The sequence below is a fragment of the Mesocricetus auratus genome, unplaced genomic scaffold (assembly GCF_017639785.1).
Source record: "Mesocricetus auratus isolate SY011 unplaced genomic scaffold, BCM_Maur_2.0 Super-Scaffold_100014, whole genome shotgun sequence".
Taxonomy (NCBI): domain Eukaryota; kingdom Metazoa; phylum Chordata; class Mammalia; order Rodentia; family Cricetidae; genus Mesocricetus; species Mesocricetus auratus.
Genome location: NW_024429197.1, coordinates 17,932,861 through 17,949,506, shown reverse-complemented (window position 1 = coordinate 17,949,506; position 16,646 = coordinate 17,932,861). Strand labels below are relative to the sequence as shown.

Here is a 16,646-nt window from a genome sequence, read left to right as displayed (position 1 = left end):
GGATGAGCTGCATTTGGGTCAGATGATCATCTGTGGACCAATCAGCTGCTATCTCTAGCTGGCGGCATTTGGCGGGGTAGTTTGTAGAACAGAAGAAGCTGAATGAGCAGTGGAGTAGTGGGCAAGTCCTAGGAGGTGATGGGCTTGCGACTTAGTTCTGAGAGGTGATGGTGGAAGTTTTCCTGCATTTGATGGAGGATGCTGGCAGAGGGCAGTGAGTAGCCTGGGGGGGGTGGGGGTTGGAGGGGGGGATGTTCTGTGTCCTCTTGTCCTGGTAGAGGTGTAGAGTGATAGGTCTGTGCTGTGCTGACCCCAAGGTCAATGCTTGCAGGGGTCCCAGACTTCCTCAGTAACATTGGTGTGTGTGTGTGTGTGTGTGTGTGTGTGTGTGTGTGTGTGTGTGCGTGCACTCTGTGGTTGAAGGAGGCTCCTTTAGAAGGCTTGGTGTTGGCTGCCATGGTGCAGCCTTAGCCTTGTCTGCAACAGTTCTCAGAGTACCAACACCTGTTTGAGAGCGGAGGACCTTGGGCGATGGGAAGATGCCTGGTAAGCATCTAGAGATCACACCTGCTCACTGGTGGCGCTGACAGCCCTCCCCCTGCCATCTGTATAGAGTCCCTGGTCTCTCAAGGTGACCTTGTGAAGGTGCTCAGGGCTGGCCACCTCATTTCACAGAGAAAGTGAACTAGTTTAAGTAACTCACTGAGAGTCACATAGCCAGTCAGGAAAGCCTGGGGGTGGAACCCTGGGCTGCTGTCCATCAGGCTGTTTTGGAATCTGGACTTTAGCTGGTCTTGCCTGCTTTCTCTACATGTTTGATAAGACATCAGACATGATCCAGTGACAGGCCAGCATCCTGAAGACTTACCCTCTGCATGCTGTGTTTTATATTTGAAACTCATTTATCTCCGAGGACAGTTCTGCAAGGAAAGTGCTATGCACATCTGTTGATAAGAATGAAAAAGATAGGTTATGCTCAGGTCTGGCTGTGACCAGAGAGGGGGCTGTTTTGTACATTGCTGGAGAATGAGAGGCACTTTAAACACCAGAAACAAGATCAGAATTAAATTTTAAAAAATGTCTGTTTGTGTGCATTGAGTGAAGGCATGTGCATGCCCTGGCCCATGCGTGGAAGGCAGAGGACAGCTTTCAGTGTTGGTCCTTGCTTTCTACCCTGTTTGAGACAAGGTCTCTTGTTCACCACTGTATGCCAGACTAGCTTCCAGAGAGCCTCCCTCCCATCTTCTGTCTTGTTATAGGAGTGTGGGATCACAGGCCCGTGCTACTCTGTTTGGCTTTCCCTGGGTTCTGGAGATTGAACTCCAGACCTTATGTTGTTGTGCCAAGTGGCATACTCACAGAGCTATCTCCTCAGCCCCTAATGAGCTTGAACAGCTACACACCCAGTGGGTCACCAGTCCCCCCTTGAGGGAACACAGGGGTCTAAGCACAAAGGGAGCTTCCTCTCCCTGTCTGTGGCTTGTCGATTATTGAGCTCATTTCCGGTGTGTGTGTGTGTGTTTAGGTGGAGGTCAGAGGTCAACTTCAAGATGCTGGCCTTGCTTCCTTTTTGTGACACTGCCTTGGGACTTGCTTGTAGGAGCAGGCAGGCTGTCTATCGACCCTCAAGGACCTGCCACCTCTTCCTCCAGAGCTCTGGGAATACATCACATATGGTCACACCTGGATGTTTTTTAAATATGGGTCCTGGGGATCAAATTCAGATCTTCAGGCTTTATGCTCATGCCTGAGATTCCTTTCCAGTGCCATCCCTCATCCCTAGCTTCAGTGAAATTTTGTATTTTGAGACAGGATGTCAGTGTATCCCAGACTGGCCTCAAACGCACCGTGCACTGAAGATGACCTCACCCTTCTGATCCTCCTGCCTTCACTTCCCAAGAGCTGGGATGACAGGCATGCACCATCATCCCTAGCTTTTAGGCAGTTCTGGGGACGGAACTGGGGACGCATGCATGGTAAGCTAGCACTGTACTAACTGAGCTACATTCCCAGCCCTCCACCCGCAACTCTGTTCCATCAGGAATTACAGACAGTGTGGCAGCGTCCTGTCTCCCAGGAGGAAATGGTGATGGTCTGGCTGGCAAGTGGCTCAGTCAGATGTGTTGCTCTGAGGCTCAGCTGGGAAAGCTCACGTGAAGAAAATAGGGCCGGTTAGAATCTGAACCACGGTTTTCGCCATTTGGAACCGTCTCTGTGGCTGTGAAGATGAAATGGGAAAATTTTTGCTTCTTGCACTGAACTTATAACTTCCTATCTGCCTACTTTCAGCCTGGTTTTGGAGGACCCTGCAACCCCTTGGGCTCTCTGCCATTCCTTTGTTTTAGGGGTTTTCATCCTTCTTGATTCCTACTGAACCTTGAATTGTGAATTATCTGTGTGCGGCAGAGCCAGCATGGCAGGGTAGCTCTGGGAGGTTGGAGACATGACTGTTTTTGGGTGGGTCACTGGGCAGTGGCAGGTGGCAGGGAGGTTAGAGGCTGTAACTTCTCAGTACCCTCAGGAGTCCCTCCCTGGTTCCATGCAGGTGCCTAAAGGATCCTGGGAATGAGAAGTGTTCTAAGCTATTAATAGTTCATTGCTGTAAGGTCTGTGAATGGGGCTGGAGAGATGGCTCAGCAGTTAAGGGCACGTATGAGATCTGAGCTCGCTGCCATCTTCCTGTGCCTCCCTGTGTACTTCCTGCCGCAGTCAGACTTTTGCTGCTGTATGAGCAAGCCGATGATGAGCCCGAGGCGGGCCCTGTGAGTCAGGTTCCCCTACATGGCACCCTCTGTCCCAGCAGTCTGGGAGGCTTGCCCCTGCTTCTGGCGGGTCTCTGCTCACACAGCCCCTGCTCATAGGCACCCTGGTCTAGAACGTGCCTCACGCTGTCTCCTCGTTCCCGGCTCTTTTGTAGGACATTTATGGCGTTTCCTTTTTTCTCATCTGCTTCTGCCTCTAGACAGAACGGTTACAGGACAGGGACTGGGTATTGCTTGTCACGGAGCCTCTAGCATTTAGCAGATCTCTCAGCTCTCAGGATGTTCAGAGGTGTTTGCTGATGGAGGAAGGGAGAGCTGTGAGGCTGGGTAAATCCAGGTGACCTGGCTCACGCTATGTATACGAGGAAGCAGCACCAACGCAGGGAGAAAGGCAGGATGGACTTTCCCTGAAGCACGCCTTTGCTGTCCTCCTGCCCTCACCAGGAGGGGCGATCCAGGGGCTACCTGGGATCTTGGCTGAGTTATCAGACCCTACCATACAGGAGCTGTGCCACAGGAGGAGTGTCAGCGTGCTTGAACTGACACAGAATGAGGAAGGGTCACACAGGTCTTCCTGTAGATGTCTAGATTCTATCTCAGGCATGTCCAGCCTGAAGCCTGAAGCCATACGTGACTCAGGATAACTGTGATAGCAAACCAACACAAAATCATACCTTCATTTAAGACAGTATGAGATTTCTGTCTTGTAACTGGATTGCATGGTTCCGAAGAGCTTCCTAGATGACAGTGTCCTGTCCCAGTGTCAAAAGGTTGGAGATGCCTGTGACATGTGTCCACAGATACATCATGAGGTGTGTGCTGTGTTGGCTTGCTGTGTGAGCACGGGCCTGACTGTTTAGCATGCATTATTTGTGAGTGTGGATGAACAGTAGTATCATGCATGACTGAACACAGATGCTGTAGAAGCTGGGACCCTGTGCGCGTTGGGTATGGATTGCTATGTGCTTTTGCTTGGGGTGAGCAATGGCTATCCTATCATGTGGTTTGTGGAAGGATGTGTATGCGTTTGTATTCTGGGTTTGAACATATTTCATGAATGAGTTCAGGGTATGGACACACAGATTGTATGTGAAGGTCCGAGTGTGAATGTGTCTATGTGACTGGGCACACTGACATGTAGCTATGGAGGAGAGGTTACGGTCCCAGGAAGGTTTCTATTGATTGTGACTGCCTTATTAGAAGCGTGATTTCTTCAGAAGCTGGTATATGGGGGCAGAAGCAGCCGAGTGCAGGGCTGTAGCGGGAAGACCACATCCCATTTGATACTAATTGGTTTGATGATGATAATTGTCCCATTGCAGACGGTGTGTCTATCTCCTCATTTAATATAATCAATAAGGTAGCATAGTCCAATGCAAATGAGGTGTGGGGAAGCATGGGGCCATTTGTAAGTCATGATCTAAATGTGTTTTGCTAATTAGCTGTAGCGGGGCTTCCTACCCTCCCCCACAATGGGAGTGGGTAACCACCCAGATGCCATGTTATCTTCCAAAACCAGGGAAGATTCATCAGGGAGTTTCAGGGGACCCCAAAACTGTCTCAGGACCAGATGACGTGAAGCCAGGGAAGCAGTGTTTCTATAGGAGACTGTCCCTCAGCTCATGATTCCCCAGATTGAACCCATGGAGGTCATTGCCTCTTCCATCTGACTGGGAAGTGCTTCAGGGCCACCTGGGCCTGGCTGAGAGGTGCTCTGGAGCCTGGGGCATCTGGCTGGGAGATGCTCAGTGGCTAGGACTGTGCTTTCTCCATCAGATAGGTCATTCCTCTCCACAGGACTCTGTCACTGAATCAAAGCTTCCGATGTTCCCTGCTCTGTCTTTCGTTTTTCTCATACATTAGCTCAAGGCCTCATGAAGGCCATGGATGCTTCCAAGTTAGGATGCCCTGTAGAGCAGGACTGTGACTCTGCTGTCAGCCTGGTAGTTGCTCAGACCTCAGGTGCACATGCCTGGGATGGCCAGTCAGGAATACAGTGTGCTGGTACGGGAGGCAGCTTAGTACAGTGGTTAAGAAAGAGACTTCCTATCCAGACTTAATGGGTTTGATTCTCTGTCCCACTATCTGCTTCCTGTGTGTCATAGACAAGTTCCACTGCCTCCTTCTGATGAGTCCTCCTCATTCCCTAAATGGGGTTTCTGAGGAGTAGTGCCCACTCACAGGTCTCTTGTGAGATTTCACTGAGTTAATATAGTCAATTAATAAAGTGAATGAACATATTCATTTTAATATTTGCCATGTGTATGATGACCAGATGACAACCTTGGGTATTGTTTCTCAGGAGTTGTTTACCTTGGGTTTTGTTTGTTTGTTTGTTTTAGAGATTTATTTATTTTATTTTATGTGCATGGGTATTTTGCTTGCATGCTTATCTGTGTACCATGTGTGTTGCTGAGGGAATCTAGAATCTCCTGGACTGGACTTACAGATAGTTGGGAGTCACTGTGTGGCTTCTTCCTTTTTTTTTAAACATAGATGCTGGGGAGCTCCATCTTTACCAACTGAGCCATCTCCCCGGCTCCCTTTTTTTTTTTTTTTTTTTGGTTTCTCACGACAAGGTTTCTCTGTATTGTTTTGGAAGCTGTCCTGGAACTCGCTCTGTAGACCAGGCTGGCCTCGAACTCACAGAGATCTGCCTGCCTCTGCCTCCCGAGTGCTGGGATTAAAGGTGTGCGCCACCAATGCCGGGCTCCCAGCTCCCATTTTAATATTTACTGAAATAAGTGATTTTTTTCTTTTCAGCCACGTTACAAGTGTTCAATAGTCTCTTGTGGCTAGTGACTAGAACCTTGGACATAGTAGAGAGAAAAATTCCATGGATCCAGAAAATTCTGCTGGATAACAAAGCTGTGGGCCTATAGTGTGAAATGAAGTGCACTCCAAGGAGAGCCTAGCCCTCCCAAACTTTGGGGACGGGAAGGCTCAGGGCTGGTGAGACAGTCCTCTCTCTGCCGTCCCCTGCACCTGGTGCTCAGGTCTGAAAGCTCCCATAGCTGCTCTTCCAGATGGCCTGGGAGTGATTAACGAGAGACTCTGTGTGCAGGGGCTGGGGCCATGTGCTGCCATCATCATTTTGGAGATTTCTTTAGGGAAGTGACAAATGGCATTGCAGCCTAGGAGTCCTTAGTGGGGTCATCCCATAAATCAGAGTGAAAGACTCTGCTTCCCTCTTGACTAGCTCTGTGACCCCACAGCTCAGGGATGTAAATGCCACGTGTCCATCATGGCCTTGTCTCCCACATACCCTCCCTGAATCTCTGGGCTCTGGGGACATTGTGCTGTTTGGCCTGTCTTGGCCCTGTTCTGACTCTGCTGGGATGCAAGGCCTTATTTTGGCAGATTGTTTCCTTCCTGGGCCTCCATTTTCCCATCTGTGAAATGCATGTGGAAGTGAGTGCCCTTTGACCTCTGTGAGGTGGAACAGGTGATGGTACCACCCGTCCTTCCTTCCTGGGGTATTTGGGATACACAGTGAGGACTACTGCCTGCTTGGGGCACTGAGCCCAGAACTGGCAGCCAAGGCAGCATGGGCAGCCGGGTCCCACCTTCTCGTGGCTCTGTCCTGGGGAATTCTTTTGCTTTTGTTTGTTTTTGCCACATGGGGATAGAACCCAGTGCCTCCGACACACCTGACTAATTCATACACACGGCATTGTTTGGGAACCACCTGTCCAAGGGCACAGGCGATACGGCCATTGCTTTTGCTTCTGGGTTACCGTGTGTGGAGTGGCTCAAGGGAAGAGTCCGGGTGATGTAGGCTCTGTCTCGTCCAAGGTCACATTCTAAGCATTTTGGCTCAGGTCTGGCTCTGAGCAGAAGCTCAGCCTGGAGGTTGGATCTAAGGTGCAGTGAGAACAAAGTTTCCTTGAAGGTGGGATATTTCTCTGGGCTTCCAGAAATAGGATCTGGTTGTATAAAATGGGTTGCAGTAAAAATACCAGAAAGTCTACAAGAGCTAGCTCCAGGACAGCTAGAACTACACAGAGAAACCCTGTCTCAAAAACAAAAGCCAAAACCAAAACAACCAACCAGAAGGAGGCTGGTGAAGGCAGCAATTCCCAGTGCACAGGGCTGGGAGCCACACAGAATTGGGTTTGAATCCTGGCAGCACTTAGCGCTGGCTAGTTTTATGTCAACTTGACACAAGTTGGGGTCACTGGAGAGAAGGGAGCCTCAGTTGAGAAAATGCTTCTATAAGATTGGGCTGCAGACAAGCCTGTAGAGCATTTTCTTAGTGATTGATGGGGGAGGGCCTGGTCCATTGTGGGTGGGGCCAACCCTGGGCTGATGGTCAGGGTTCTATAAGAAAGCAGGCTGAGCAACTCAATGGAGAGCAAGCCAGTAAGCAGCTCCCCTCCATTGCCTCTGCATCGGCTCCTGCCTCCAGGTTCCTGCTTTCCTGTCCTGATTCCCTTCCATGAACAGTGATGTGCAAGTGTAAGCCAAGTAAACACTTTCCCCCCATGTTGTTTTGGTGACGGTGTTTTATTGCAGCAGTAGTGACCCTAACTCTGGACATCAAACCAAACCATTTCACCTCCTCTGCGGAACGATGATAGCAACATCTGGCTCACAGCACAGGCTCATCTCCTTTCCAGGCAACTTTCAGAGTCCCTTTGAGCAGCACATTGACTGGGTGGAGTTTAGATGCTGATGGTGACAGCCCCTCCCACCACATTCTATGACTTATCAGGCATTTTTATTCCTGTCGCCTCATAGTGGCCTTCGGCAACTCTGGTGGGGAAAGCTTAGAGAAACTCAGTAGCATACTCATGGTCACCTGGGATAAAGAAAAGGGAACTTGCCTTTCCTAATCAAGGTTTGCTTGGTTTTGCTTGTGCAAGCCGTCCTGAGCTCCTTAAAAATAGGGACTTTTGGGGGTCAAAGTGGACAAGGCGCACATGCAGGGAGACCCTTGAGGAATGTCCAGTTGGGCGTGGCTTCTGGTGTATGGCAGTGTGTTCCCGTGACTGGGAAGTCTTACTCGACCATCCTGTTCAGCATTCTGGCAGGGTTATTCTGGTTCTGATCTTGCCATCAGGTGGTGGCCAACCAAGGCTCAGTATCCCTTCCTGTGGCTGTTTCCCAACCCACAGTTGTGCTTTCAGAAGCTGCATGGCTGCCAGGCTGGGAAAGGCTGGGTAATGGAGCCCACGCGTAGGTGGTGGATAGTGAAGTAGCTGCTTGGCTTTGGGTACAGGGGTGGCAGAGATGTTAGCTGGGCTAGGCCAGGCGTGAGCGGGGCACTCTGGAAGGGGGTCTTGGTCAGGCAGGAAGCAGAGATGGACAGGCATCTGGCTCTGCAGTTGGCCGAGGTCACACAGGATGTGGCCTGGTGGACAGCTGGTGTGGAGGATGGTGTCAATCAGGCCAGCCTCTGGCAGAGGTTGTCAGAACCACGCATGGTGCCAGGATTGGGCCTGGAAGCTTTTCCAATCTGAGGTTTTTACTATATCATATGACCCCTGTAGCTTTGTGGTTGGTTCTGTTTTAGTCTTTAAGAGTGCTTTCAATTGTGTGTGTCCTTAATCCAAAGGATTCCCATGACCTTGAGCTGCTTGGGGGATTCCTGAAGGTCCAGTTTGTTGGTCTTTTTGGTTGTTTAGAGACAGCCCAGAATGGCCTTGGGTTTGTGGCAATCCTTCTGCCTCAGTTGGCTGAGTTCTGACATGTGCTACCATACTTGGCACAAGAGATACTTTCGTGTGTATGTTTGTGTGTGTGTGTGTGTGTGTGTATGTGATGTATGTTCACATGCATGTGGTCACATGTGTGTGCACATGTATGTAGAGCTCAGAGGCTGACACCAGTAAGCATACCTGGCACAAGAGATACTGTTTTGTGTGTGTGTTTTCTTCCTTGGTTACTCTCCCCCTTGTGTATATCAAGACGGGGTCTACACGAACCTAGAGCTCGTCTGCTCTGCTAGTTCATTTAACCACCTTGCTTCAGGGATCCCTGTCTTCTGTGTTAGGGATTACAGGCAGGCCACCATGACAGTCTTGCTGTCATGTTGCTGCTAGGGATTCGAATTCTGTTTCTCATACTTACACAGCAAGCCCTGGGAGATGCTGGCTTACTATGATCAAGCTGCCAAAGTTGGATGTGGGTGGGAGGTGGGGACTTGCTGTTTGCTCTCAGCTTGGTCCTGACTCCACTCCCTGTTTCCCCACACTCCGTACAAACCAGTCTCCCCCGGATCCCCCTTTCCTCTCCTTTTGCGTGTGACTGCTTTGGTGTGTCAGAGCGGATGCTCAGGAGTCACGAGTCCAAGAGCTTTTCCCTCTAATGAGCTCTCGGAGGGCCTCAGTCAGCCCCTCCTTGCGCCCCGCCCACTCTGGTTACTTATTTATAACAAATGATATTTGCTTTCGTCCTCTAAGACACCAGAGGAAAGGGGGCCAATCAGCAGTCAGGATGCCCAGTCAACATTTGGAAGGAGGGGGAGCAGAAGAGGATGACCCAGCCAGAGGCATCTGAGGAGTGAAAAACCTTCTTAAACCCACACAGCCAGTGATGACCAAGACCCAGACCCTGGGCCTCGTGATTCCCAGCGCAGTTCTATCCGGCACTGGAGCCTCTTTAGAAAGCATTTATCTTCAAAACTGAAGCGAAGTCTGTTTCATTTGACAGCTTGGCATTTTTCTGTCTGCCAACACTTTGATAAATTTAGAAGACATGGACTTATTTTGGCACATCTGGTGACTAGCAGAAAGATGAAGATTGCCACTCTGATGATGTCTTCACACAGCCACCTTGAAGCGCAATGGCAGCTGACACGAACATTTTCAGATGTGCTGTCTTTCAGTTGGAACAGGTTCTGATGTCATTTGACTTGTGGGGAGAAGCTATCACGGCTCTGCCTGAGCTGAGGTGATCAGTGGATTGGAGCAGTGGAGGCTGCTGATATATCATCCATTCCTCTGTCCGTCTGTCCATCTATCCCACTCACCCACTCACACACCCACCCAACCATCCACTCACCCATCCATCCATCCATCCATCCATCCATCCATCCATCCATCCACCCACCCACTCATCCATCCACTCACTCACCCAACCATACATCCATCCATACATCTACCCATCCATGCATCCATCCATGCATCCATGCATCCATCCACCCATTCACTCTACCAGCCACCCATCCACCCATCCAACCTATCCATCCATCCATCCATCCATCCACCCACCCAACCATCCACCCATATATCTACCCACCCATCCAGCCACCCACCCACCCATCTAACCATTCATCCATCCTTTTATAAAATTAAAAGTGTGTTTTATGTGCATGAGTATTTTGCTTGCATGTATGTCTGTACCATGTGCTTGCCTGGTGTCAAAGGAGGCTATAGGAAGGTGTTTGATCCCCTGTGACTATTGTTACAAATGGTTGTGAGCTACTGTGTAGGTGCTGGGAATCAAACTTGGGTCCTCTGGAAGAGCAGCAAGTGCTCATAACGACTAAGCCACCGAGGGGGTTTGCTCTGTTTTTCCAAAGACATTTGATTCTCCCATAGAGAAACATTTTGGACTCAGTATCCTGGCTAGTCATCGGCCTGTAGAAGTGGAGTGTTTAACAGTCAACAGGAAGTCTGTCATCTGGGGTCTCAGACCTTTCTTTCTTGTTGACTTAGCCTTTACTTCTTGCCATCAAACCTAGGAGGATTGAAGAAACCCAAGTGTCCCAGAAATGGAGGAGCTGCTGAGACATGGATCCAATATCTTGTTCTTCATAATCTACCCTGAAGGCCAGAGGGTGGATTTCTCCCAGGATTCTTGGAGGCTTTCTCTGGAGTCACTTAGGAGGATCAGTGACCTTGAGCCTTGAAACAGTCGAGGAGAGGGCAGCAGGGACCTGAATTCAGAAGCCTTGATGTGGGAGAGGGACCTGAAGTCTAGGATGGGGAAGATTTTTTTTTTGGTTTTATGAGACAGGGTTTCTCTGTATTGTTTTGGAGGCTGTCAGTCTAGCCCGGCCTCGAAGTCACAGAGATCCACCTGCCTCTGCCTCCCGAGTGCTGGGATTAAGGGCGTGTACCACCACTGCCTGGCTGGGAAGATTTTTATACAGTTTTCTTATACCTAATTGGACTCTCTCTCCAGGCTAACAAGCTGGATAGTTCCTTGCAGAAGTTCATATCTACAAACACATCTAGAAATCAACTCATTACCCCCAAATTTGCACTCCATGCCTCCCCAAACCATTGGTGTGTGAACCTGCTTAGTGTGCTCATTGGATTCTTCTAAACCATAGACAGAGCCACAAGTACCTCTTCAGGTGACAGTGAAGTAATTTGTTCCTGCCTTCCTTTTTTAAAAATTAAAATATGTATTTTATGTGTATGAATGTTTTGTTTGCATGCAAGTTTGCATTATACGAATGTCTGGTGCCCAGGGAGGCTTTAGGGAGGTGTCTGATTCCATGAGCATGAGATTGGATTACAGATGGTTGTGAGCCACTGTGTGGGTGCTGGGAATCAAACTTGGGTCCTCTGGAAAAGTAGCAAGTGCTTTTAATCACTGAGCCATCTCTCCAGTCTGTCTGCTTGCTTGTTTGTCTGCCTGCCCTTCCTCCCTCCAGGTCTCATGTATCCCAGGCTGGTCTTAAACTCATTCATTTTGTAGCAGAGCATGACCTTGAACTCTTGATCTTGCTGCACCTACCTCTTTAAGGGATAGGACTACAGCTGTGTGGTACTATGCCCAGATTAAGTGGTAGTAGGGATTGAACTAAGGGCTTCATGCATGTTGACTGTACTCTACCAACTGGGTCCATAACTTTGTGTTTTCAAAGTTCTCCGTTTTTCTGTCTTACATTCACATCATCCGTTTTGGTTTAGTTTCTTTGATATGTCCTGTAGGTTCTCTTTTGTTTAATGTATATTCATTTAGTCAGTCTAGTAACTGGGAGTCAGGAGCCACTGTTACCTTCATTTTACAGATGAGGAGGCTGAGGCACAGAGGAAATAAGAGTAGTTAGTGTGTGTGTGTGTGTGTGTGTGTGTGTGTGTGTGTGTGTGTGTGTGTGGACCAGGGGACAGTCTTTAGTGTTGATCCTCAGATGACATCCATCTTTTTTTCTTTTTTTGAGACAAGATGTCTCACCAGGACCTAGAGCTTACTACTTTAGCTAGTCTATCTACCTGACTCTCCCTCTGTAATGCCAGTATTACAAGTGTATGCTACCATGTCTGGCTTGTTTTTTGAGTGTGTGTGTGTGTGTGTGTGTGTGTGTGTGTGTGTGTGTGTGTGTGTTGAATGCATATGAATGTGTGTGTGTGTGTGTAGGAATGTACCTATGTGTACATATGTGGTGTCCCGGGCTGGGTATGGGGTGTATTCCTCTATTACTGCCTACCTTGTTGCTTTGAGACAGGCTTTCCCACTAAACTAGCTTGGAACTCACTTTCCTGGCTAGCAAGCTCTCAGAAGCCAGTTGTCTTGGACTCCTACTGCTGGGCTTACAGGCATGCCTGGCTTCTTGGTACTTTTTAATAGACTGTCTTTTATTTATTCTCTAACAGTTTCATGCATGCAAATGGCATGTCTTCATCAGACGCACCACAACCCTGCTTTTTCTGTAGGTGCTGGGGGTTTGAACTCAGGTCTTCATGATTACAGGGCAAGTGCTCTTAACCTCACTCCACATATAACTTTTAAAATGTAGATTCTGGGAACTGAATTCACATCCTTGTGCTTATAAATAATTTACTGATTGAGCTATCTCCTTTGTCCCTCAGAACATTCTTAGAAGAAAAAATGCCAATTGGATTTCCAAGAGCTCTAATATTAGAAAGTAGCCCCAAGTTTGCACTCCAGATTGGAGGACAACTTTCCGAAGCAGGGCCTCATTATACAGCCCACTCCGGAACACAGGATATGATGGCTTCAGCCTCCTGATTGTTGGGATTACAGGTGTGTGCCACTGTACCCTGGTGGAGGACATTTTAAAAGGGTAAACAGATTGTACTGTGGAGCAGTCAGCTGGTACCTCCAGAAGTTCACCTCCTACTGAGATGCGTAGATGCTCTTCATCCAGCAGGATTCAATTACCCCTCATTACTCCCTCATCTGGGTGATGATTAAAACCTTTCTGGGAGTGTAGATCTCTTTGAGAGATTGCAGAGTGCTGAGGTGCTTACAGGCCTGCAGCTCCTCACTGGTCCCAAGGGAAGGATGGTCAACCTCAACGATACCCTTTACAGTATCTTTTTAAAGATTTACTGTATGTGTTTGAGTGTTTTGCCTTCATGTATGTATGTACACCATGTGTGCGCTTGTGCCAGCAGAGATCAGATGTGGGAGCTGGAGCCCTTGGAACTGAAGCTACAGGTGGTTTCAAGCTACCGTAGGTGCTGGGAATCAAACCCAGGTCCTCTGCAAGAGGACCTCCCTTTCACAGTTTTTGTGGCCTTCTTTTTTCCTTCCTTCCTTCTTTTCTTTTCTTCTTCAGTTTTTGCATGCATATGTCCATATGTCCATGCACGTGAATGTTCATGCCCGTGGAGACCTGAAGTTGGCATCAGATGTCTTCTTGTTTTTTGTTTTTTTTTTTTTTTTTGGTTTTTCGAGACAGGGTTTCTCTGTATTGTTTTGGAGGCTGTCGGTCCAGCCTGGCCTCGAACTCACAGCGATCTGCCTGCCTCTGCCTCCTGAGTGCTGGGATTAAAGGCGTGAGCCACTACCGCCCAGCAGAAAATAAAAATAAATAAAAACAAAATAAGTGAACAAACAAAAACACCCCCCTCAACAAAACAAACTCTTCACTCCACCATCTTTCCCACCTCTCCTATACCTCCTCCTTTGTCCTGGTGGCGTTGGGACCTGCAGTGTGCCACACAGTGTACCCTTTTGTCCAGTCAGCTTTGTTTGTAAATGTTCATTGCAATGAGTCACTGGTCTTGTTCAAGACCTCTGGTTTCTGGTGCACCATCCTCACTGGATCCTCACTGAAACTCCTCTTGGATATCCTGTGGCTACCCTGAGTCATGGAGATCTTGCAGGTATCATTCTACAGGACCAGTCCCTTCAGGAGCTTCAACAGGTCCTACATGGGATAGATGTTAGGATGGGCCAACCCAAGGCCCATCTGTGAGCCTGGGTGGCAGTTGATGTGGTTAGTCCAGGCCACTGGGGCTGCCTCGCTCAGGTGAGGGGTGGAGCCAGCTCCCCTACACACTGCCATCAGGGTCAGTTCTCCCATACCTGTGGTGATGGATGGGGCCATCTCTTCCAAGTGTTGGGTGCCGGCTCTCTTATTCCATTGTCTAGCTAGGGGCAGGGCCAACTAAACCAGGGCCAGCAAAGGGCAGGGCTGGCTCAGCAAGGCCCTCTGATTTCATTATGCTTGGTTCCTGTGGTCCCCTGAGGTGACATGGGCCACAGACATCTACAGACCCAGCTGCAGCAGGACCACGGACTCAGACATGGCCCTAGGCAGCAGTGTGGGCCCGGATGACATTCTGGCTCCAGGTGGAAGCACAGGCCACTCAAATCAGGTTGGCTGTGGCGGCAGTATAGCCCCCGGAAACCAACCAGGCCACAGGTTGTGACCCCAGGCTTCCATGTAACCTTTGGTGGCAACATGAGCCTCAGACTTCAACACAGACCCTGGCTGTGGTAGGATCACAAACCCAGACACGGTCTTAGCAGCGGCCAGGTCTAGATGTCACCATTGCCCCAGGGGGCAGTGCAGGCCACTCAGATTGGCAGTGTGGCCCTCAAATACCAACAGGGCCCCAGGTCTCGGGCATCTACACGACCTCTGATGATAACAGGAACCTCAGATATCAATACAGACCCTGTCTATGGTAGAGCCATGGACCGAGATGTAGCCCTCAGCTGTAGCTCTGGTCCAGATGTCACTATGGTACCAGATAGTAGTATGCGCCTCTTTTATCTGTATGGCAGTGGATGCAACATGGCACCAGGCTACCAACATGGACTTAGATTATTAACCTGACCCTGGATATCCACATGGCCCTCAGTGGCAACATGGGCCATGGACTTCAACACACACCACACTGTGTCCTGGGTCCAGACATCACCAGCACAGGCCACCCAGATAAGCATAGCCCTGGTGGTAGGGCAGCCCTCAGACACCAACAAGGCCTCAGGTAGCAGTACAGACCCCTGGAATCTGCATGACCCTCATGGCAACAGGAGCCATGAACATCAGCAAAGACGCTGGCTGCTATAGGGCCACAGACCCAGACAGGGCCCCCAGCAGCAACCCTGGCCCAGAGGTCACCACAGCATCAGATAGCAGCAATATGTGCCACTTAGATCTCTATGGCCCTGGATGCATCATGACCCCTGGGCACTAACATGGTCTTAGGTGACTGATCAGACCCCGGAAACCACATGGCCCTCTGTTGCAACAGGAGCCACAGACATCAACTCAGGCCTTGGCTACTGTAGGGCCATATTATCTATCTATCTATCTATCTATCTATCTATCTATCTATCTATCTATCTAAAAAAACCAACAAAAACCTTTTATTATAACAGTGTTGCAAATGAAAGAATTACATTCTAAAATTGATTAACCAGACTCAAAGATTATACAATACAACGAATGTTGGGAGAGGATTTTGGTGTGGAAGCTAGGGAGCTTCACATCTGATTTCATGTGCTTTCTACTTATTTATAGAGGTGATATCTATTCCTGCTGGTTTGACTAGCCAGCTTTTTCTGAGGATCCCTTCTCTCTGTCTCCAGAGTGCTGCGATTATAGGTGACCTCCGCACCCACCTGACTTTTTATATGGCTTCCTATCCATGGCCTCCAGCTCCTTCGGCTCCTATCTCTTGACCTCTATATACATGGCTTTGTTGGTACTCTAGCACCTGGCTAAGGTCTATGGGCCATGGATTTTGAAAGACGGTTTCTAAGGTGCTGTTTAAGATGTTAGGGGCCAGCACAAGGGTTACTGCTCAGTGCTAGAGATGGAAGTATTGTCTGCTGCCTTTCCTAATTTTTGTTTGCTTTGAGACAGGGGTTCTCTAGGTAGCCTGGGCTAGCCTTGAACTTGATTTTCCTGTCTCTGCTGGGAATACAGGTATGAGCCAGCATGCCCAGGCTGATGCTCCGACAGATCCCCCAGATGGATGTCAAGAACACACGCCGGGACCGCCAGGCCGCTGCTCCTCCCTCCGCGTGCACCTGTTGTCTCTCCTAACTGGTCCCACATCTCAGTAACCCTGGGCAGGGGGTCTGCATATGAACTGCAGATAAAGCAAGTAGGAAATAAAGCAAGTGTACTACCCCTCCTGACCCGGCACACATGACAGATGCCGTTAATAAATCTCAGTTCTGTTTCTCATTGGGCCCAGCTATGGTCTCATAATCCTTCTCAAATAGTAATTTAGGCAGACACCACCAATCCATCAAACTGGCAGGCAAAGGGAGTACATTTGCTATCCTGGTTGCAAGAATGTGGCTGGGCCCTTGGGCTCCAGGCAACCTCTTGTTGGTCCAGGGTCTCATGGCCCATGTCTCAGCTGGCCCACAAGTCCAGGCCTCTGGTGGTCTTGGAGAGTCCTTAGCCACCATCCACGTGGTTGGCTAAACTGTGCCCCAGGGATCCCTGGGTCTCATGGCATATTCCTCTGTATCCATTTGCCATTCATCAGAGGAATGCCTTTATTATCCTTTTCTTTCCCTCCAGTCTTAGTTTGGAAACCTCTGATCCTATGGGTTAGTATCTGAAGTTTGGAAAAGTCGAGAGTGAACCATTCCCCATCTCTATTCTTACAGCTTCCACAGTCCATACCTCCCCTACACCTCAGATATGTAACACATCACACCACTGTCCTTGAAACCTTCCGGTCACGGGAAAGAAAAACCACATTGGCC

General features: G+C 49.2%; 1 long non-coding RNA gene across 1 annotated transcript; it reads left to right on the top strand.

The window, feature by feature from the left end:
• Nucleotides 1-12,532: 12,532 nt before the first annotated feature.
• Nucleotides 12,533-16,122, top strand: LOC121143995. Its single transcript, XR_005881317.1, has 2 exons — nt 12,533-12,704; nt 15,850-16,122. It is a non-coding gene; the product is annotated as an uncharacterized LOC121143995 (long non-coding RNA).
• The last annotated feature ends 524 nt before the right edge of the window (nt 16,123-16,646 follow it).